Source organism: Delphinapterus leucas, chromosome X, assembly GCF_059928025.1.
Source record: "Delphinapterus leucas isolate spDelLeu-1000000601 "Yukka" chromosome X, BTC_Dleu_Yukka2, whole genome shotgun sequence".
In the NCBI taxonomy this organism is placed as follows: domain Eukaryota; kingdom Metazoa; phylum Chordata; class Mammalia; order Artiodactyla; family Monodontidae; genus Delphinapterus; species Delphinapterus leucas.
The window spans coordinates 56,421,243-56,445,244 of NC_143150.1; positions in this window are offsets into that span (position 1 = coordinate 56,421,243).

Genomic DNA, 24,002 nt, shown 5'->3' on the forward strand with positions numbered 1-24,002 from the left:
CCAGGGCTTGAGCCCATTCCCCCTTCATTGGCAGGCAGATTCTTAACCACTGCACCACGAGGGAAGCCCTGAAGAGACTATCTTTTCCCCATTGTGTGTTCTTGGCATTCTTACCAAATTCAGTTGACCATATATGGAAGGGTTTACTTCTGGGCTCCCTAATTCTGTTCCATTGGTCTGTATGTCTGTCTTTATGACAGTACCATACTTTTAATTTTATTTATTTATTTATTTATTTGAATATATTATGAGGATGCATGTTATTTTTCCCACCACATGTATTCCCTCCAAATGTATATTTTTCCTTCCAGTTTTATTGAGACATAATTAACATACAGCACTGTGTAAATTTAAGGTGTATAGGTGTATATGATTTGACTTACATCATTAAATTATTATCACAATATTTTTAATGAATATCCATCATCTCATATAGATACAAAGTTAAAGAAATAGAAATTTATTTTTCCTTGTGATGAAAACTGTTAAGATTTACTCTCTTAACAACTTTTATATGGGACATGGAGCAGTGTTAATTATTTTATCATGTTGTACTTTACATCCCTAGTACTTATAACTGGAAGTTTGTACCTTTTGACCTTTCTTCAACCTATTCCCCCTACCCCCACCCCCCCACCTCTGGCACCCACAAATCTGATCTCTTTTTCTATGAGTTTGTTTGTTTTGTTTTTGAGGTATAATTGACATTCATTATACTTCATTGTATAATATATAACTATGTATACATTATAGGATAATGTTATACTAAGTATAACATTGTTTAATGTATATTATAATATAAATAATAGTTATATGTTAGTTCCTATTACACAACATAGTGATTTGCTACTTCTATACATTTCAAAATGATCACCCTGATAGGTCTAGTTACAATATGTCACCATACAAAGATATTACATAGTTATTGACTATATCTCCCATACTGTATATTTCATACCCATGACTTATTTATTTTGCCACTGGAAGTTTGTACCTGTCAATCTCCCTCAACTATTTCTTCCCCTCTCCCTTTGGCAACCCCTGTTTTTTCTATGTATCTATAACTCTGTTTCTATTTTGTCATGTTTGTTCATTTGTTTCTTTCTTAGATTCCCCATATAAGTGCACTCATACAGTATTTGTCTTTCACTGTCTGGCCTGCATTTCTGTCCTCTAACAATGAGCTATCAGAAAGAGAAATTAAGAAAGCAATGCCATTTATAATCATATTAAAAAGTACCATACTTTTAACTTACTTTATTTTTGTAATATATTTTGAAATCAAGAAATGTGATACTTCCTGCTTTATTTTTCCTTCTGAAGATCGTATTGTCTATTCTGGGTCTTCTGTGGTCTCATATGAATTTTAGCATTGTTTTTTAAATTTCTGTAAAAAATGTCAGTGGTATTTTGATGGAGATAGTATTGAATCACTTCGGGGATTATGGGCATTTTAACAATATGAAGTCTTTCAATCCATGAACACAGGATGTCTTTCCATTTATTTGTGTCTCCTTACATTGCAGGGGAGGTTGAAGCTGTAATTCTAGGGAAAAAATCTGGCCTTTGAAGTGACACAAGTCTTACTCAAATCCCAGCTCTAATGACTACTACTATTTGTCAGAGCTTGGGCAATTACTTCTCCTCTTAACCTCAATTCTCTTACTTGCAAAATGAGAATCATAATAACTAAAAAGGATTTTGAGGAGCACATTGAGCTAATGTATGCAAAATAGTATGGTGCTTGGCATACAGTAGGCACTAGATAAATGGCAAATATTATTGTTATCATAGCTCAACAGATGTTTTCATTACCATTTATCTCTATATAAACACTTGCTACTCAAAGTATGATCCACAGAGCAGCAGCATCCACCTGGGGACTTGTTTGTAAGGCAGTATCTCTGGTCCCACCTCAGAACTACTGAATCAGAGGCTGCATTTTATGCTAAATGTTTCATATGCATATTAAACTTTGATAAGCACTAGCCTAAACCATCTTAGATTACAAATGGGATTCATGTTTTTATGTTTATTTTTTACCTCTTCTTTAAAAAAACAAAATTTCCATTTTCCTTATTTCCTCCTCCCACTCTGGAAGTGTTAATGCTTAGGACAATATTATTAAGAATATTCATTTTAGTGAAGAAGTATTCACCAAGGCTGTGAAGAAACTTGAATCAGTGGAATAAAATTGGATGAAAATGTATAAATTGAGTGTAAATTAGCTGCCTGTCCCTATTAACATATACCTGCTTTATTGCATAGAAAATCTTTCTTACTTTGAAAGAGTTAAACTGGGACATTGCCTTGGGAAGTTTCTCAAGACCAGGTATAAGTAATTACAGAAGATATATTTGAAAAGGGTAGAAATGCTAATTGTTCCTTTGTGATTTCTTTTAAAGAGAAACTTTTCAAGGTAGGATGAAAATGTAATTCTAAGGAAATAGAAGAGTAACACCTAGTGTATGGGTCAAAGAAGCTTCTACTCTGCTGCTTTATTACTTTTCCTCCTAAATTTGCTATAGACTCTTGATTAGATATCATCCATGTAATTGCTAGCATCAGCAAGTCTCCTGTATAGTATATTTTACAAATGACATCTCACCTCTCAAAGTTCTGATTAGCCGATGTTGAAACTTAGGTTAAAATGAGTGTATGTACTTATCAGTGCTGTTCTTTTTAATGCAAGTTCAGCATTGCTTATCAAGCAATAAAAGGAAAGTTGAAGGACTTTGACATATGATATTTTCAAATAACATATATTGAGCTAATGAGAGTGTGCTTTTATTCTCTTTAACATTAATTTATTTCACTATGTTGGAAAAAATATCTTTACCATAATTCTCCCTGCCTGTATAGTTAGTAGAGAACAAACTACCTAGGTATATAATGCTTTGATGTTTTTGATTCAACATTTGCCTTTAAATTCTAAAGTTTTTTGTTTGTCAGAAAACATATGATATCCTCTGATTCATGCATACAAAGAAAAAAAGAAATATTCAATTAAGAAACTGTCACTAGCATCTTCTTGATGTTATTCTATGTTAGTATACCATTTTGAGGAAGTCCAACACTGACTAGAGTAGTCTAATGAATAAGTTACTTTATTAACTCCCTCTATTCCTTGATGATCATTAGAAGATCATCTTGGCTTATCTGTGGAGCCTTGAACTTAGGCCATCTATTCTAGCTAGTAGAAAATTTCCTATTGTGAAGTTCTGGAATTATTTGGGGATTTATGTAGCCATCAAAGTGGACCTGAAGGTATGGGTTATTTAGAATCAAAATCATCCAGATTGACCTAAACTAATCAGATACTACATTATTCATTTTCAGGCCTGGAGTTTACTTGCCCTGAGCCAGGCCAGGACAACCACTACAACATAGTATTTCAAATACTTAATACAAGGCATGTGCTGTGGCTTGTTTCTCTTTTCATCTATTCTTTGTTTGCCCCATCATTGCATTGATCATATAAACAATTTTTATGAATTATAAAATTAACATTGTACTGACTTTAATTGATAATGGGATGGCAAATAGGTATCTAATGGAAAGTCTATTTAAATAATAGTCATGTCATATTTTCTAATTGTACTCCTATCTGTAGATGGCATAAAGAAGTAGAATGATACCTGAGCATTATCCAATAAGATTTTGACTTGTATTACTTAAACTAATTGCCTTGTCACTAATCTAATCATATGTTATTGTTGAAGTGCTGTGCCTGCTGTCTCCTAAGTAAAAATAAAGACAAGAGTGGCACTTTAATAGAATTTAGGAAGAATTATAATCAAATTTAATTTCCAATATGGTATACTAAAGAGAAGATAAATTTATTTTTGGTCTAAAAAACATTAGAATTGTTACAATTTTACTTGTTCCACTGATTTCAAATACAGGGAATTAAAATGAAAATGAAAACATTTTCTTTACCTTTAAGAGAGCAAAAATGGAAACTTTTTTTTATGAAGTAGAGATCCATAAATGAAAATAAATACAAACCATACAAACAGATGTTTGTTATGCTAAGCAGATAGGAAATTGTGTTTTCACAGTGCAGTGTTTCCAACCAGGACATACAGTCATTATCTGGTATGCTCACTTGATGAGTAAGAAGTGTGGTTCTACTTGCTTTCGTGAAATCATTAATTCTGTTCTAGCAAAAGATGTGAGGAATTATCTCATTTCCCATGAAAAGCTGAATTGGAAATAAATTTCTCATATCCTTTAGAAAAGTAGAATGAAGGATCATTGGAACTACTAGATCCTCTGTAAAAGAGTAACATGAAATAATGTTGGTAAAATCAAATAGTGATTTTAGGTTAAAATAAATCTGAACAAATTTCATCTTTGAAAAATCTGTTTTGAACTGTGGTCCTCTATTTTATTACAAGTTTAGTAACTTCAGACCCTTAGCATGAGAGTCTTGTCATTTGGTTATTATTTTCACTATTTTAAGTCAATTTCCATATATTTCAGTTGTTAGAGATCTGGGCATGTAATGTTTTGTACCTTGGTCAAAGTCATATACACTGTGAAATTCTTTTCACAGCCCTAACTATGTTCTTGAGGTCTATGAGATGACAGTCTTTATTGGTATAATTATTTATTATAAATAAACATCTCTCCAATACTCTGTAATGGCCTATAAAAGAATCCAAAAAAATGGTGGATATATTTATATGTATAATTGAGTCACTTTGCTGTACACCTGAAACTAACACAACATTGTAAGTCAACTATACTCCAGTAAAAAATAAAATAAATAAATAAGTGTATGTCTCTCAAAGGGTATAGTCTTTGAAGAAAAAAAGTATGTGCACATAAAGCATCTATACTCAGAAGTACACTATGAATTCAGAGGAAAAGTTCAAAATTGGGAAATGTTTTTTTAAAAATTTCTTAAAATAGGTTGATAACAAATATTTATTTGAATCATCTTTTCCCAGGTAACTAGAATTTCATGTCTAAATGTTTCAGGGTTTTGCATAGATATAAATTGAATCATTTAGTCCTTCTTTTTAAATCTATCTTGATACCTGCTAGTAGAAAAATGCTAACTATATTGATGAATATCTTTTTTTTCTTTTTTGCGGTACGCAGCCTCTCACTCTTGCGGCCTCTCCCGTTGCGGAGCACAGGTTCCTGACGCACAGGCTCAGTGGCCATGGCTCACTGGCCTAGCTGCTCCGCGGCATGTGGGATCTTCCCTGACCGGGGCACGAATCCGAGTCCCGTGCATCGGCAGGCAGACTCTCAACCACTCCGCCACCAGGGAAGCCCTGATGAATATCTTAATATCCCTATTTATGTCATATTAAAGTATCTGAAGAAGTAATAGGGGTTGTTTAATATTTATAAAAGAAAAATAGTGATTTGTTTAAACATAAAATGCTCTTTCTTTGATTTTAAAATGATTCTCTGACATTTTACTCGATCTGCTTTTTTACTGTTCATCTACAGGGTGTTTAGTAGGTTACTATGGTCAATAACACCATAGGCTTATAAATATAGGGGTGGGGCTTCCCTGGTGGCTCAGTTGTTGAGAGTCTGCCTGCCAATGCAGCAGACACGGGTTCGTGCCCCGGTCCAGGAAGATCCCACGTGCCGTGGAGTGGCTAGGCCCGTGAGCCATGGCCACTGAGCCTGCGTGTCCAGAGCCTGTGCTCCACAACGGGAGAGGCCACAACAGTGAGAGGCCCACGTACCGCAAGAAAAAAAATACATATATATATATATATATATATATATATATATATATATATATATGTGTGTGTATATATAGGAGTGAATTTTAATGTCTGATGAATTTTTGCATATTTTCAAGCTTCAGTGAAAGCTGTGGACATTCTCTTTAGGGTGTCAATTGAGCCAAAATTTGTTTAATCCAACTAGAAAAATGAGAGGAGAAATATTTTCTTTTATAAAAATCTGTATTATGGAACCTAATTCCTATCTAAAATATCAGACAGAGGGACTCAAAATTGCAGGCTCTAGGATGATATATTTGTTGAAGAATGCACTTTTATAGCTCACTGGAGGAAAAAAATTGAAAAGTTATGAAAATGAATTTGATAGTTGATATAAAAAGCACTGGGACAATAATTGGAAAATTGTATCCTTACCAGAATTCAGTGTAAAGAGAGTAAAATTTGTCATGCATGAAATGAGATGTTACTTTATTCATAATTTATTACTCTAAGTGCGTCTGTTTCAGTCCATTTAATTTCACTTTATTGTTGCCCCGCCTTTCTTCTTTTCACTCACCCTACTCCTGAAGCCACAGGCATGCTCACCTCTCTTTACTTTATCCCTCCTCTCTCCCTTCAGTTACCTGCATGCTGAATCAGTTCACTATTACCATTGCTTTTTATAAAGTTAAAATATGTTATTACATGTCATCGAACTTCAAAGAGAGGTAACCATTGTTAATTTTTTTTAATGTTTTCCTCTAGTCATTTTTGATAAACATATATTTACAAAGTTGAGATTATACTGTGTATATAGTTTCAAGTCCTATGGTTTCATTTCATGTCATAAACATTTTCCATCTCATAATTTTAACAAGTTCGTTTTAATTGCTGCAAAATATTCTGTTGTATGAATGCATTCAAATTTGTTTTACCAGTCACTTATTTATATAGTTTTCTTTCTTGTGCTATTAAAAATAACATTGCACTGAACAGCAATGGACATAATTCTTTGTACACATCTGCATGTTTACTTAGAAATGGATTCTTAAAAGGAGATTGCTAGGTAAACCTTTTTTTTTTTTTTAAGGCTCTTGATATTTTACTAGATTAGTTTCTAGAAAAGAATTACCAATTTACACCCTCTTCAGCAAAACTGAGGCTTCCATTTTCTTTTTGAAGAAAGTAATTTAGTTCATGCCGCTGGGTTGAATTAAATACTTTCCAGGGTAATAATCATGCTAGATTTGAAGAATTATATGAAATGCCCTTCTTACATTACACCTGAGCAGGTTAGTATTCCTGCTTTAGCTTTCAGAAGGAAACACTATAAACCTGTGGGACTGTGAAGGAGAGTAATCTCTCTTGGTTGCATGTCATGTTTTTGCTTACTATCAAAGTCTGACCTCATTTGCCAGTTACCAGCTGTTTATCCCCATTCTTTAATGTGTAGCTCACATTTTGCCTTTTTAATCTAGTCTTTCTTTACTAATACTTGACCTTTTATAGCCTGGTCACAGCATTTAATTATAGTAATTTAGTTTGTTTGTTGCTTTTATGTATACATCTCCCATCAAGATTAGAAATCACTGCAGAGCAGGGAGCATATTTATATCTTTTATGTTGTGCAGAATGCAAAAAGACAACTTGAAATATTAGTTAAGTTCAATCTCAAGCAGGCTAAAGACTTAGGTTCAATGTAAGAAAAGTAGAAATGTATGCATAGTATATGCCAGTTTCCAAAATGTTGTTTCAGGTATGTTGATAAATGTTTTCTCTGCAGAGAGTGTATGTAGCCATATGCATAAGTATGTTTATTGAGTGACTTTTCCTAACCTTTAGTATGCTAATGTATTGTGACTTTCCAAGACCATTACTATGGTTTGAAAATATCCTCCAAATTATTTAACCACAAAAGTTTGGGTGTGGAATATTAATTATAACTTGAGAAATACTCATGTTTTGTGGCATGGCTTGGGAAATGCTAGAGCTTACTCTTTCCTATAAAACAATAATGACTACTGATCATTATCCTTACTGGTTTTTCATTTACTGCTGAAATAATTGAAAGGCATTCTGTGCTAATTTCTACTTCCTTATTTCATCATAGATTTAGATATAAAGAAGTTGGATGTTTTATGTTTTTAAAGATGTAAAGAAATTTTATTACCTTATCTCAGCAAAATTAGGAGGGAAACCCAGATTATGCATCTAGGAGTAAATTCTAACAAGCATTATTAGCTCATGCATGATATAAACATTTACCTTTCTTATGTCATATAAGTCATATAATTTTTTGTCTGTCCAACTGCTCCTTTTTCAGTAACGTTTCAGCGACATGTCTAGATTACATAACTTGTGTGAGATTTTATAGCGAAAATATATACTAACGGAGGCAATTGTCCTAGGGTACAAAAAAGTTTCTTCAGTGCCAGAATTTCACACCCTTTAACTCTCTAAAGCATAGGGGCAGTGGGGATCTGGATGAGGTCCCCTTCAGAGCACACATTTCCAGATTACATCAAATCTCTGTATTCTTTTTGATTAGGTGGCATTTTCAGGTCTTTTTCATCATTCAGTGTAATAATAATAATAGCTAAAATCATTTGAATTATTAATATTTGCCCAGAACTATTTTAATCATTTGCACATATTAATTCATGTAGTCCTCAAAACAAATTCAAAATCTGGCACTACTATTATCCCCATTTAATGGAAATGGAAACTGATACACAAAGAGGCTATTTGACTGAGATTAAACAGCTCGTAACTAGCAAAGCTGGGATTCCAATGCAGTCAGTTTGAATTCAGAATCTATGCATTTAACTACTAGGGCTATAGTACCAATTTTATAGACAATTGGTGACCATCATCCTTTTTACTTTTGAATGATATTTGGCACACTCATAATAAATAGTGATCATAGCTTTTATATTGAAAAGTCAATTTTTTCTACATTTGATGAATACATGTTCAACTCTTCAAGGAAAAATGACCAAAGTAAAGCCTATTTTCATTTCTTATGACTTAATATGTTACTTTAAAAAATACCATAGCTCTTTATTATTAAGCTGAATATTAAAACAGTGTGATACTCCAAGATGGAAACTGCTTAAAAACCCACTATTAACTCACACTTAACCAGTGCATTATATATTTCCATTATGGGGAACTGTGCAGAGGTAGTAGAGTCAGTCTCTGACTGGGGAAACGTTTAGGTTCACATTCTTCTGAGTCATGTTCTCAAGATGGAGCCGCATTGCATTGTTTGAGAAACTCCTAGAACAGAAGTCACACTCACTTCAAAATTTAAGTAGGAAACTACACTCCAAAGCTGTGTATCATAGATAAAGTGCGTAAGCACATGTAGTTTAGAGACAGACTGTCTGGGATTAAATCTGGTTCCAGTACTTATTACCTTGTGAACTTGGGCAAATCATTTTAAGTTCTGTGGCTCAATTTCTTAATCTGAAATATGGGGAATAATAACAGTATCTATCTCATAGGGTTACTGAGAGCATTAAATGAATTAACCTATGAAAAGTGTTAGTACAGTGCCTGGTTCATATTAAGACTTTATAAATATTAACTATTATTATATGGCATGACAAGGATTCACTAGTGAATTTTACTTTGTTTTTATATCCTAAACTAGAAACAGGAGATGTAATAGTAGCTTTGCCTTGCTTTATACTTTCTCCCTTTAGATTCTGGTTCTTGTACCCAAATGGGTAAACAAGCACACCCCCCCTCCCCACCACCAATTCTCTTTATATCACATTTTTTTTCTTTCAGAAAAATCACTGTTTGAGAATCTAAGGAAGAGAGCTTCAAAGTAGAAAGGTAAATCCTGGGACATACAGAAGAACCTCAAAACGCAGTGCCACCCAAGGGTGATTTTCTTGTGAGCCCGTAGATTGAACCACATTTAACAAAAATTGTTTGTTTTTGATGATGTTACTCTTTTGCAATTACAGTAAAACCTTACCATACTATGATAGGACATATACAAAATTCAGTCACTAACAATGGAGGTATTGTTATTATGACCTTAATAAATGACCACCAATAGCTACCCTAGAAAGTATCCCAGGGTCTCGTTGCACTATCCAAATCTGTCCTGATTATGCTTAAAATTTGGTGCTACTTGATGGTGATTATCTACTCTGTAATTTTTGAACTTTAGTGAGATATAATTGATATATAACATTGTGCATGTTTAAGGTATACAATGTGATGATTTCATACATGTATATATTATGAAATGATTACCACAAGATTAATTAACACAACAATCACCTCATATAATGACTTTTTATGGTGAGAACATTTAAGATTTACTCTCCTGGCAACTTTCAATTATATAATACAGTATGGTTATCTATAGTCAATATGCTGTACAGTAGCTTTCCAGAACTTATTTATTTTACATATGGAAATTTGTACCCTTGGACAAATATCCCCATTTCCCCCACTCCCCAGCCCCTGATGATGACCATCCCACTCTCTGTTTCTATGACTTTGGATTTTTTAGATTCCACATATAAGTGAGATTTTACAGTATTTTACTTTTTCTATCTGGCTTATTTCATTTAGCATAATGCCTACAAGTTCCATCCATGTTATTACAAATGGCAGGATTTCTTTCTTTTTTATGGCTGAATAATATTTCATTGTGTGTGCGTGTGTTGGGTGTGTGTGTATATGTATGCATGTATATATATATATATATATATATATCTGTGTGTGTGTGTGTGTATATATATTCCACATTTTTTAATCCATCCATATGTCTTGGCTATTGTGAATAATGCTGCAGTGAACATGGGGGTGCAGATATTGCTTTGAGATAGTAATTTTATTTCTTTTGTGTACATACCCAAGCAGTGGATTGCTAGAACAGATGGTAGTTCTATTTTTATTTTTACTTATTTATTTGTATTTCTTTTTTTTTTTTTTTTTTTTTTTTTGCGGTACACGGGCCTCTCACTGCTGCGGCCTCTCCCGTTGTGGAGCACAGTCTCCAGACGCACAGGCTCAGAGGCCATGGCTCACGGGCCTAGCCACTCAGCGGCATGTGGGATCTTCCCAGACTAGGGCACGAACCCGCCTCCCCTGCATTGGCAGGCGGACTCTCAACCACTGAGCCACCAGGGAAGCCCCTATTTGTATTTCTTAATCACAAACTCCTAATCCATTCCTCTCCCCACCACCAGGAACCACAAGGTTGTTCTTTATGTCTGTAGATCTATCTCTGTCCTGCACACAAGTTCATTTGTATCATTTTTATAGATTCCACAAATATCAAATATCATATTATATTTGTCTTTGTATGGCTTACTTCACTTAGTATGATAATCTCTAGATCCATCCATGTTGCTGAAAATGATATTATTTCATTCTTTTTTTATGACTAATACACCATTGTGTATATGTACCATATCTTCTTTATCCATTTATCCTGTTGATGGACATTTCGGTTTTTCCCATGTCTTGGTTATTGTAAATAGTGCTGCTATGAACACTGGAGTGCATGTATCCTTCCGAATTAGTTTTCTCCATATATATGTGCAAGAGTGGGATCACCAGATCATATAGTAACTCTATTTTTAGTTTTCTAAGGAACATCCATACTATTCTCCATGGTGGCTACACCAATTTACTTAATTTACTTGGTGTTCCCACAAACAGTATAGGAGGGTTCTTTATCCTCCACACCCTCTTTGGCATTTATTATTTGTAAACTTTTTGATGATGGCTGTTCTGACCCATGCGATGTGACACCTCATTGTAGCTTTGATTTACATTTCTCTAATAATTAGCAATGTTGAGCATCTTTTTATGTGTTTGTTGGCCACCTGTATGTCTTCTTTGGAGAAATGTATATTTAGATCTTCTGCCCATTTTTTGATTGGGTCGTTTGTTTTTTGTTGATATTGAGCTGCATGAGCTGTTTGTATATTTGTATATTTTGGAGATTAATACCTTGTTGGTCACATCATTTACAAATATTTTCTCCCATTCCATAAGTTGTCTTTTTGTTTCAGTTATGGTTTCCTTTGCTGTGCAAAAGCTTTTGAGTTTCATTAGGTCCCAATTGTTTATTTTTGTTTTTATTTCCATTACTCTAGGTGATGGATCCACCTGTGATTTATGTCAAAGAGTGTTCTTCCTATGTTTTCCTCTAGGAGTTTTATAGTATATGGTCTTACATTTAGGTCTTTAATCCATTTTGAGTTTATTTTTATGTGTGGTATTAGAGAATCTTCTAATTTCATGTTTTTTTACATGTAGCTGTCCAGTTTTCCCAGCACCACTTATGGAAGACTGTCTTTCCTCCATTGCATTTTCTTGCCTCCTTTGTCATAAATTAATTGACCGTAGATGCATAGGTTTATTTCTGGGGTTTCTATCCTGTTCCATTGGTCTGTTTTTGTGCCAGTACCATACTCCTTTGATGACTGTAGCTTTGTAGTATAGTCTGAAGTCAGGAAGCCTGATTCCTCCAGCCCCGTTTTTCTTTCTCAATGTTGTTTTGGCTATTCATGGTCTTTTGTGTTTCCCTACAAATTTTAAAATTTTATATTCTAGTTCTGTGAAAAATGCCATTGGAAATTTGATAAGGATTGCATTGAATTTATAGATTACCTTGGGATAGCAGTTCTATTTTTAAGTTTTTGAGGAAACTTCATAGTGACAGTTTTTCCATAGTGGGTGTACCAATTTACAATTCCACCCATAGTGCACAAGGTTTCCCTTTTCTCCACACCCTCAACAAACACTTCTTATATTTTGTCTCTTGATAATAGCCATTCTGATAGGTATGAGGTCATATCTCATTGTGGTTTTGATTTACATTCCCCTGATGATTAGTGATGTTGACCATCTTTTCATGTATGTGTTGGCCATTTGTGTGTATCTTTGGGAAAATGTCTATTCAGGACTTTTCCTCATTTTTAATCTGATTTTTATTATTATTTTGTTGCTGAGTTGTATGAGTTCCTTATGTATTTTTGATATTAACCCCTTATCAGATAGATAGTTTGGAAATACATTTCCCCATTCCATAAGTTACCTTTTCATTTTGTTAACTGTTTCTTTTGCTGTGCAGATGTAGTTTTAGTTTGATGTAGTCCCACTTGTTTATTTTTGCTTTTGTTGCTTGTGCTCTTACTGTCATACCTCCAAAATCATTGCCAAGACCAATGTCAAGAAGCTTTCCCCCTATGTTTCTGTAGGAGTTTTGTGGTTTCATGTGTTACTTTTAAGTTATTATCCATTTTGAGTTAATTTTTGTGAATGTTATAAGATAGGGGTCCAGTCTCATTCCCTTGTATGTGAATATCCAGTTTCCTCACTATTATTTATTGATGAGACTATCCTTTCCCCATTGACTATTCTTGGCTCCATTATCAAATATTAGTTGACCATATACATGTGCTTATTTCTGGGCTTCGTATTCTCTTCCATTGACCTATATGTCCGTTTTTGTGCCAGTACTAAGTTGTTTTGATAGCTATATACTATATAAATACATGCCATTTATAATGTAGTATGAAATCAGGAAGTATGATGCCTCCAGCTTTGTTCTTCTTTCTCAGGATTGCTTTGGCTATTTGGTGTTGCTTGTGCTTCTATATGAATTTTAGGATTTTTTTCTATTTCTGTGAAAAATGCCTTGGAATTTTGATAGGGATTGCACTGAATCTTTAGATAGGTTTTGTAGTATGGACTTTTTAACAACATTAACTTTCTGGTCCATGAACATGGGTTTCTTTCCATTTATGTGTGCTTTCTTCAACTTCTTTCATCCATGTCTTACAGTTTCAGTGTACAGAATTTTCACCTCTTCAGTTAAAAATATTCCTAAGTATTTCATCATTTTTGACACTATTGTGCATGGTATCATTTTCTTTATTTCTTTTTCAGATATGTCATCATTAGTGTATACAAACACAACTGATTTTTTTATGTTGAATTTATATCCTGAAACATTACTGAGTTCATTTATTAGTTCTAACAGTTTTTTGTGCAGTCTTTAGAATTTTCTGTATTCGGGATTAAGCAAACAGAAATGACTTTATTTCTTCCTTTCTGATGGGGTGTCTTTTATTTCTTTTTCTTACCTGCATTCTCTGTCTAGGACTTCTAGTAATATGCTGAATAGAAATGGTGAGGAGGGCACCCTTGTCCTTTTCCTGATCTTAGAGGAAAATCTTTCAACCTTTCCACCTTTGAATATCATGTTAATTGTAGGCTTGTCATATATGACTTTTATTATGTTAAAGTATGTTCCTTCTACACCCATTCTATTGAGAGTTTTTATCATGAAAATGTGTTGAATTTTGTCAAATGCATTTTCTGCTATTATTGAGATAGTCATATGATTTTTACCTTTCATTCGATTAATGTGGTGTATTGCATTGATTGATTTGTGTATGTTGAACCATCCTTCCATTCCAGGGAAAAATCTCAGTTGATTCCAGTGGCAGGAGCTGGACTGGCAGCATGCAGGTACACATCTGCAGGGGATAACTATAGCCAATTATATCAGTGCAGTCCAGTGACAGGAGAGAGACCCACTAGCAGCTGTGGTGGCCTTGTTGTCAGCATGCATTCATACAGCTATAGGGGCTAACCACAGGCATGCACAAAGTAGTGGGGGTCGGAGGTGGAGCTCTAGGCTAGCATCTTTCACATGCTCAGTGAAGAAGCCAGAGCTGGCTTCAGGTGCATGTCCTGAGCTCTGATAGGGGCAGGGAGGCAGGAGTTGTGAGGGACTCAGGAAGCTGATGTCTGCAAGTGCAAAAGTCTGTCAGGAGTGTGGGTGTGTGTGTGTGACAACTTCAGTGGCAAAATTTGTAAGGTGTCTATGGTGGCTGTGCTGATTGTTGGTTTCCTTAGTAGCAAAACTTCTGGCATCCTCTGCAGAGCAGTCTTTTGGGGTCTGCAATGAGGTCCTCAGTAATGAAAGCTGGAGGGGTCTGTAGTATCCGCAGGGGTTGGTGGTGGTCCTCTGTGGCAAAGGCTGCTAGGGTTCTCTGCATAGTGGGCCACTAGGAACTGTGGTTGCTCACACTACATAGCTGACACTGGTAGACCCTGCCCTTCTTCCTTGTTCCTAGATATCTCTAGATGTCTCAGCTTTGCTGGTCTCTGGTTGGGTAAAACAAAAGTGGGTCCTTTGTTCAGTGCCACAAAAGGCTAGGGGGACTGATCACTCACCCCACTCTCCTATTCCTAGTGTGGGGAACTCTGTTGGGCTGGGATGTTCCCTTGGGACTGAGCAGTGCTGGCCTGGGACATGGGATGATGCAGACAAAATGAAACTGTTCTTTCTACCCTTTTTGTGCAGTTATTCTCAAGACTTTTGCTTCACTGTGTTACTGACTCTTAACCCCTGAGAGCTCTGAGAGCTATTTTTGTTTGGAGTTTTTATGATTGTCAAAATACAGTTCACCTCTGAGCAATGTGGGGCTTAGGGGCAGTGACCACCCCCGTGCAGTCAAAAATCCACATATAACTTGATTCCTCAAAAACTTACTGTTGACCAGAAGCCTTACTGATAACATAGTTGATTAACACATATTTTGTATATTATATGTATTATATACTATATTCTTACAATAAAGTAAACTAGAGACAAGAAAATGTTATGAAGAAAGTCATAAGGAAGAGAAAATATATTTGCAATACTATTGTATTTATTGGTACCATAAGTTTACATCATCTGTTTGCAAGATGAATCATGTTTTCTGTCAGTACCTTCATCACTATTGTCTTATATGATAAAATATACTGTACATGTTATCCGTATTACTATCACTAGACATCTAAAATGAAAAGATAATGTAAAGAGAAATTCATACATATTTACAGGTATAACGATTCATGCATTGATAACAAAGAAGCTGCAATATGATTGCTTTATGGTAGCCTAGTGTAATCAATGGTGCCATATAAGGTCTGTAAGTGTATGCTAAAGTTTCGGTAAATTTTAACTTTTTAAATAGATTTGTGTGCTTTTTGGGTAGTAAATGATAAAATAGACTAGTGTCTACGTATGTTTTATGTGTTCATGACATACTAACTTTTTCTTAATTTTTTCAGTATTTCTAGGCTATGTCGTTCATCTTCAAGTTTTTTCATATTGTCGCAAATCTCCAAAATTTTTTCCAATATATTTTTTGAAAAAAATCCACATATCAGTAGACCAATGCAGTTCATACCCGTGTTGTTCAAGGGTCAGCTGTACATTGTTAAATGAAGAGTGGAATGAAATAATACAAATTTAGAGGAGGAAGACATCTCTGAATTCAGGTGTGTTTCAAGATTTCTTAAGACAGGTGGAACTTTTACATGAACCTTGGAGAATAATTATAATTGGGAAGGTAACAATAGCATTCCAGATGAATAGACAGACTAAATAAGGGCATAGAAGCAGAAATTCAGTTGTCATTAATGGGGAATAGAAAGGATGTGGAAAACCATATGATGGGCACACTTTTATAAACAGAACATAGGAGGCAGGATATTAGTTATTGGAATGGGAATGAAGGTACAAAAAATCAGGGTAAAGGTCATCTTGTGGGTGATACTTGGGAAAGGTATGATGGTCCTGTGAGCACATTGCTTCTTTTACATTAGCAGAGGTAGAACTAATTACCAACCACTTCAGATATGAATATGTGCCTGGCTGGCAGGGCCTTTATTTCCATGCTGATCAACTTTGTACTACACCCCCTCCTAACAACACAAGCAACAGAGAAAAAAATTACAGTGGAATGAAAACTACTTGTTTATTAATTTTAACTTGAACTTATGTAACTACGCTAGGTAATTTTATTTAAAATAATGTATATTTCCATATAGAAACAAATGATTCTTTGAAAATTTTGTTTAGGACAACACCTTAGGGTTTATCCAAGGCAGTATGAAATAGACTTAAGTTCACCATCTGTTGGATGTTATATTAGATAGAGAAGGAGAGAAGTCCTCTATTTTAGAATATTTTAATTAATTTTATTTGAAGGAAACATTACCTTAAATCAGGCAGATTAATCACATTTCTGAATGTTAAAAGGAGCAGCGATCCACATTTATGACCCTGATACCAAATTCTGCACAGTGTTTGCTGATTAGTGCTATTAGTCAAATTGAAATAAGATTGTACTGAGAATTGTTGAAGGGACTGCATGAGCTTGTAACAATATAACTTGGCTTTGAGTTATGATTTGCTCCCTGACTCACTGTGGCACTCTGAGGAAGCTACTAAATTTCTCAGGCCCTCAGTTTTCTCACTAATAAATGAGATGTCAAAGTCAAACTCTCAGACACTTAAAAATGATAGATGAAGCATCTTTAGCTGTAAAATTGAGTGTCAAGCTTTTAATAAAATTAGATTTTTTGAAAAACATGTTTATTAGTATAAAATTAGTTCAACCAAAGAAAAAGAAAAACACATACTGGTTGATATTCAGAGTTCTGATCTATGAGGAATCAACTTACCAGGTTCTATTCATTTGTGTGTGTGTGTGTGTGTGTGTGTGTGTGTTAACATCCCTTTTCTTATTTCTCTATATATCTTCTATGCAATGCATTTTTCTTCTCTTTGTTCACTCATTCGATTACTTCTACCTTGTCCTCTTAACATATGAAATAATCTTCCTTACAGATATTACTTCCAAGAAAACATGGAGTTTTATTTTTAGCATTGCACCTGAGATAAGTAATTTTAATTTCTCCAACAGAACCTTTCAGAAGCCCAATCACTGACTTTTTGTCTTCTAATGAAATGTGGTGGTCTAACAAAGGAATATACTTGCTTATTTTTCTAAGGACTTGGTGATAGTCATAATGACTAAATAATTCTTGCCTCTTCTACCTTTTATCCAAACTGTAATTCATTTCATTGCCAAATACTTTCTGTCTCCTCTTTTCCCTGCTGATTTCTACCCCCAATTCATTCAAAAATTACTAGTGGTTTCACTAAATCCAGTAAAAGTTTCTGTGTTTCTCAATACTTTTAACCACTCCCACTTTTCCAAAGAACATGCACATTTCTTGATTTTGATGGCATTTTACTTTTCTGATACTCCTCTTTCTCTTATCATTCCATTTTTATATCCTTTGTTTATATCTTCTTCTCACTGTACCAGTTAATTGGGTATGCCCTAAACTCCATACCTAACTCACTATTGTTCATGCTTTTTTATGTCTTTGCTATTGCACTTTGCAAATGACTCCCAAATCAACGTATGCATGAACTCTTACATGCATTGCAGTACTCTATAGGACATATCCAACTGAATATCACACTGACATCTCATACTGAAAATATCTGAAACTCAAATAACTTCCCCTAAACATCTACCCACTTCATCTAGACTTTCTGTCACTCTTTTGATCTTTCAGACTAGACAATTTGAAGGCATTTTAACTCATTCATCTCCTTTTAGTCTATGTACAATTTCTCACTGAGTTCTCTATTTTTTCTTTTAAATATCTCTCATTTTTTTCTCCATTATTTCTGCTATCTACCCTGGTACAGCTGTTTATAAACTCATACTTGGATTACTGTAATGTCCTTACAATTGTCTTCCTGCCACATGTCACTCACCATCTATCTTGCACTTTCTCCTGCCAAATGGTTCTTCCCAAAGTATTATTTTCATGACTTTTATGCCTGTTATTTATGCCTGTTATTCAAGAACACTGATGTGAGATTTTTATTTTCTCTTTTTAAAAATTTCCCACATTTTTCTCAAATTAGAGAAAAAATGATCTAAATACTGAATATCTTAATTACTTGCATCCTAAGTGATTATTTTGCTGCTCTAGATTTTTGTATGCTCTACTACTCTAATCCTTTTTATTTCTATCATGTACATCAAAGCATTACCAGCTATCAAAACATATCTGAAAAGGATCTCACTTTATTCTAGCTATGTTCTGAGATGTGCTTCAGCAACTTAGAAGGTGGTAACTAGCAGAGCATTGTCAGCTCACCAGCAGAGGCATGACTACATGCTCACTCTATTATTGTAAAAGTACTTCAGTGTTCAGCAACTGGTTAATGAATTTTGAAAATTGTCTCCCTACATCCATTTATAGCAACAGTCTGTGCCTCCCCTGGCACTGTCCTGTATCTATCTAGTACTAGATTATGTCACTCCTCTTGTGACAGCATAACCCTGAATAGAATTTCAATGACATGAGAGGTTCCATTAGTGTTATATTCTGTAGAATTTAATTTGAATAAATCCAATTATATCTTGGTAATGAGACTACTAAATTTTAATGTTCTCTTTAACGAGCAGAAGATACACTCCAAAACAAACTGAACAAGCTTTTCTGGCCCAGAGGTCCTTGGGGATTAATGCAGTTAATTGAATGATGTAGAAAATAAGGCCAGATGTGTATTTATTATTCAGCTGATGTCCAGGAACCTCTGAAGCAAGCCGAATGTTGAGGATAGAGTAGAAAGTATTTCTTATCACCTAGGAGAGCTAGAGGAAATAATGAAGTTCCATTTACAACTTAATACAATTTAGGATATGTCCAGCTTGTTTGTGAGGGCACAAGATCAGATGGCCAACATTTGAGTGTTTTTGAGTATGCCCAGTTGGAATGAGGCACTGATATAGAGTGGATTGTATGATTTCTTAACATTCTGATTTATGGTCAAGACCCAAGTACACATTTCTGTTTGATTTAATCTTTCCTGTGCAAAGTGAAATGACAATAGATTAGTTATAAGTAAAGACATCTCTTTTTAGAGAAAAAATGAAATTATTTCTTTCAGTCGACTCATACTTTAGCTATACATAGGGAAATGTCACCAAAGAAAAAATAATATCTTGAAGTCATATCTACATATGTATGGTATGGAGGTATTAACTAGGAATCTATGAAGTAAATTTAAATATGTGTGAAGTAATTTAAATATGTGTTCTGGTGTACTGTGGTATCATTGGAAATTATCCACATACTTGAGTTATTGCTCATTTTATAATTTACAAGTAACCCAGGGTTTTAACAGCTTCCCTAGAGTTAATAAAAACATTCTTTCTATTATATAATCCAATTTAGGAGTGTTTTTAAGGAAGTAACTCAAGTGAGTTCACCTAACAAGCATTGTTGCATTTTCTTTACTATGTATGTGGCAATTAATAACTCTGTGTGTATATATGTACTCTAAAAGACAAAGGAGTGTTCAAAAAACAATATTAAAATGATTGAATTATGAGTATTATTATATACTGACTTTACTCCTTTGGTATACTTTTTGACAGAATAGAGCTCCATTAAGTGCTAAAGTACATTAAGTTTATTTGAAATCCAATTTCTGAAAAAAATCATAAATATATTACCAATTGCATTAACATTTGTATTTATCATAATTTTCCACTTAAAATGTCAAATTGTATTGAGTATTTTACAATCCCATGAAGTCATGGTTTTATACAGTAGATGTGTGAGAATTTTGACAGAGTAATTGGAATAAGATATTGAGATGATTATCACTCTTCTATATTTAAAGATATCAGTTTCAGTTGCTGTTTTAGTTGACCCTATTAATGCTAATTATGAGCTACTGTGTTTTAATTCAAAGTAACTGCTACAAAAGTATATATATTTGTTGAATACAAAAAAGGAATACACATCAGTGTGGTCCTGAAGAACACCATATACTTAATGGTTTGTTGAAGGCAGCAGTTGCTGAGATGGGCTAGGAATAGTTTGTAAATTTAGTTTGCCATTGCTACATTTACTAATGCAAACTTGAAAGAGGGGGAAATGAACAGCTTGTTATAATCTTGTTTGAGATTTCTTCATTTATTTTATCCTTTTAAACTTTATTTTTGAGAGTAATTTATTGTAGATTGCTTTTTTAAAAAATTGAAGTATACTTGATTTACAATATTATATTAGTTTCAGGTGTACAGCATAGTTATTCAGTATTTTTATAGCTTACACTTTATTAAAATTTTTACAAGATACTGGTTATAACTCCCTATGCTATAGATATATCCTTCTTGTATATCTATTTTATACATAGTAGATTGTTATCTCTTAATCTAATACACCTATCTTTCCATTCCTTTCTTCCCTCTTCCCACTGGTAACCACTTGTTTGTTTTCTATATCTGTGTGTCTGTTTCTGTTTTGCTATATACATTCACTTGTTTTATTTTTTAGATTCCACATAAGTGATATCATACAGTATTTGTCTTTCTCTTATTTCACTAAACATAATAATCTCTAGGTCCAGCCACATTGCTGCAACTTGCAGAATTTCTTTTTTATGGCTAATATTCCATTGTGAGCACACGTGTGTGTGTGTGTGTGTGTGTGTGTGTGTGTACACATACCACATCTTCTTTATTCATTCATCTGTTGATGGACATGTGTTGCTTCATATCTTGGCTACTGTAAATAGTGCTGCTATGAACATTGGAGTGTATGTATCTTTTTGAATTAGTGTTTTCATTTTCTTTGGTATTATACAAAGGAGTAGAATTGCTGGATCATATGATAGTTATATCTTCAGTTTTTTTGACAAACCTCCATAATGTTTTCCATAGTGGCTGCACCAATTTACGTTTCTGCCCACAATGTATAAGAGTTCTTTTTCCATGCATATCCTCACCAACATTTGTTATTTCTAGACTTTTTGATGATAGCCACTCTTAAAGGTGTGAGGTGATATCTTATTGTTGTTTTGACTTGCATTTCTCTAATAATTAGTGATGTTGAGCACATTTTCATGTGCCTGTTAGTCATCTGTATGTCTTCTTTGCAAAAATGATTGTTTAGGTCTTCTGCCCATTTTTTTGATAGGGTTGTTTGTTTTTTTGATATTGAGTTGTATGAGCTATTTATATATTTTGGATATTAACCCCTTGTAGTCACATCATATGCAAATATTTTCTCCCATTCTGTAGGTTGTCTTTTCATTTTATTGATGGTGTCCTTTGCTGTGCAAAAGCTTTTAAGTTTAATTAGGTCTCATTTGTTTATTTTTGCTTTTATTTCTTTTGCCTTAGGAGATAGATCCAAAAAATATTTCTATTATATATGTCAAAGAGTGTTCTGCCTATATTCCTTTCTATGACTTTTATTGTTTCAGGCCTTACATTAAGGTCTTTAATCCATTTTGAGTTTATTTTTGTATATGGTGTGAAAATGTTCTAATCCCATTGTTTTACATGTAACTCTCCAGTTTTCCCAGCACCGTTTATTGAAGAGACTGTCTTTTCTCTATTGTATATTCTGCCTCCTTTGTCATAGATTAATTAACCATAGGTGTATAGGTTTATTTCTGGGCTCTCTATTCTCTGCAACTGATTTATGGGTCTGTTTTTATTTTTTGTTGTTCCAGTACCATGTGTTTTGATTACTGTAGCTTTGTAGCATAGTCTGAAGTGTGGGAGGGTGATACCTCCAGCATTGCTCTATTTCTCAAGATTGCTTTGTGATTTTGGGGTCTTTCATGGTATCACGTGAATTTTAGGCTTATTTGTTCTAGTTCTCTGAAAAATGTCATGGGTGTTTTGATTGGGATTGCATTAAATCTGTAGATTGCTTTGGGTAGTATGGCCATTTTAGCAATGTTAATACTTCCAATCCAAAAGTATGTGTTATCTTTCCATTTCTTTGTATCATCTTCAATTTCCTTTATCAGTGTTTTATAGTTTTCAGAGTATAGTTCTTCCACCTCCTTGATTAAATGTATTCCTAGGTATTTTATTCTTTTTGATGTGATTGTAAACAGGATTTTTTTTACTCTCTTTCTGATAGTTCATTATTAGTGTATAGTAAAGCAACAGATTTCTGTATATTAATCTTGTATCCTACAACTTTGCTGAATTCACTTATTTGTTCTAATAGCTTGGGGATGGAAACTTTAGGGTTTTCTGTATAAGTATCATGTCATCTGCAAATAGTGACAGTTTTAATTCTTTCTTTCCAATTTGGATAACTTTTATTTATTTTTCTTGTTTGATTGCTGTGGCTAGGACTTCTAATGCTATGTTAAATAGAAGTGGTGAGAGTGGGCATCTGTCTTGTTTCTGCATTTAGCAAAAAGTCTTTTAACTTTTCACCATTAAGTATGATGTTGGCTGTTGGTTTGTCATGAATGGTCTTTATTATGTTGAGATATGTTCCCTCTATATCCACTTTGATGTGAGTTTTTATTATGAATGGATGCTGAACTTTGTCAATTGTGCTTTTTTGCATCTATTGAGATGATCATGTAATTACTCTCCCTTTTGTTAATTTGTTGTATGATGTTGATTGATTTGCGAATGTTGAACCATCCTTGTGACCTTGGAATAAATCCAACTTGGTCATGGTGTATGATTCTTTTTATATATTGTTGGATTTGGTTTGCTAATATTTTATTAAGGAATATTCTTGGATCTATATTCATCAGAGATATTGACCTGTAATTTTCTCTTTTTGTAGTGTCTTTCTCTGGTTTTCATATTAGAGTAATGGTGGCATCTTAGAATGAATTTAGGAGTGTTCCATACTATTCAATTTTTTGGAATAGCTTGGGAAGAATAGGTATTAGCTCTTCTTTATATGTTTGGTAGAATTCCCCTGTGAAGTGGTCCAGTCCTGGACTTTTGTTTGCTGGGATTTTATTTTTTTAATTACAAACTCAATTTCACTGCTAGTGATCAGTCTGTTCAAATTGTGTTTCTTCTTGATTCAGGCGCAGGTTGTTTGTTTCTAGAAATTTGCCCATTTCTTCTACATTGTCCAATTTGTTGGTATATAAATCTTTGTATTATTCTCTTATGTTTTTTTTTTAATCTATCTTGTGTCATTTGTCATTTCTCCTCTTTCATTTCTTGTTTTGTTTATTTGGTTTATCTTTCTTTTCTTCTTGGTGAACCTGGCTAAAGGTTTATACATTTTGTTTACCTTTTCAAAAAAAAAACAGTTCTTGGTGTTATTGATCTTTTCTATTTTTTATCTCTATTTTATTTATTTCCTCTCTGATATATACTATTTCCTTCCTTCTGCTGACTTTGGCCTTTGTTTCTTCTCTTGCTGATTCATTTAGCTTGTAGGTTAGATTATTTATTTGATATTTTTTTTGTTTCTTGAGGAAGGCCATTATCACTATAAACTTCCCTTTTTGAACCTCTTTCACTGCATCCCACAGATTTTGGAGTGTTGTGTTTCCATTTTTATTAGTCTTGAGGTATTTCCTGATTTCCGTTTTGATTTCACTATTGACCCATTGGTTTTTTACTTGCTTGTTGTTTAGTCTCTACATATTTGTTCTTT